The sequence below is a fragment of the Hemiscyllium ocellatum genome, chromosome 27, assembly GCF_020745735.1.
Source record: "Hemiscyllium ocellatum isolate sHemOce1 chromosome 27, sHemOce1.pat.X.cur, whole genome shotgun sequence".
NCBI lineage: Eukaryota > Metazoa > Chordata > Chondrichthyes > Orectolobiformes > Hemiscylliidae > Hemiscyllium > Hemiscyllium ocellatum.
This window is the reverse complement of record NC_083427.1, coordinates 4015-4812: the sequence shown is the minus strand read 5'-3', so window position 1 is coordinate 4812 and position 798 is coordinate 4015. Positions and strand designations below refer to the sequence as shown.

At 49.0% G+C, this 798-nt stretch overlaps 1 non-coding gene across 1 annotated transcript; it reads left to right on the top strand.

Annotated features, from left to right (window-relative positions):
* The first annotated feature begins 339 nt into the window (after nt 1-339).
* Nucleotides 340-411, top strand: trnaw-cca (transfer RNA tryptophan (anticodon CCA)). Its single transcript has one exon. It is a non-coding gene; the product is annotated as a tRNA-Trp (tRNA).
* Nucleotides 412-798: the final 387 nt, after the last annotated feature.

Genomic DNA, 798 nt, shown 5'->3' with positions numbered 1-798 from the left:
CAGTTCTTCCCTCGCTTTGGGCTCTGTCCTGATCTATCATTTACTGCATCCGCCTTCCTCCCACAATATCTCCTGCATATAAACCAACGTTTTCCCAATCACCATCAGTTCTATGGAAGGGTCATCGGCAACTACTGTTTGTTTTTTGTTTCTGATATACAGCATCCGCAGTTCTTTCAGCTTTTTATTGAGGTAGAGTTGGAAATTGTTTCGAGAAACAGAAGGAGAGGTGGAGAGACAGAACAGACTGAACTGTTGATCTCAGTTGTTACGCAGACGTAAAATCATTGTAGTGCGATCACTTCCCTTAAGCATGAATAGCGGGCCCAATCTCCTCGTGAGCTTGTGGCGCAACGGTAGCGCGTCTGACTCCAGATCAGAAGGTTGCGTGTTCAAATCACGTCAGGCTCATTGAAGTCAATTTTGGATACTTGTGGGGAAGACGACTGAGCAGAGGTAACCAATGGGTTTCAGGCCGATGGCACGGAGCCTGCTCCTGTTGCTCAGAAGTGAAGTTTGGAAAAGAGCAGAGCAATCGTTATGGGGCACCGATAGGCGGTTTTGTGGGGGCGAGAGAGACTCACGATTGGTATGTTGCCTCCCAGGTGCAAGGGTAAGTGACGTCTCTGATCGTGTTTTCCGGGTTCAGAAGGGGGAGAGGGAGCAGACCGAAGTCGTGGTCCACGTTGGCATCAGCGACATAGGTAGGAAGAAGGATGAAGATGTCAGGCAGGCTTTCAGGGAGCGAGGCTGGAAGCTCAGAGTTAGAACAAACAGAGTTGTTGTCTCTGGTTTGTT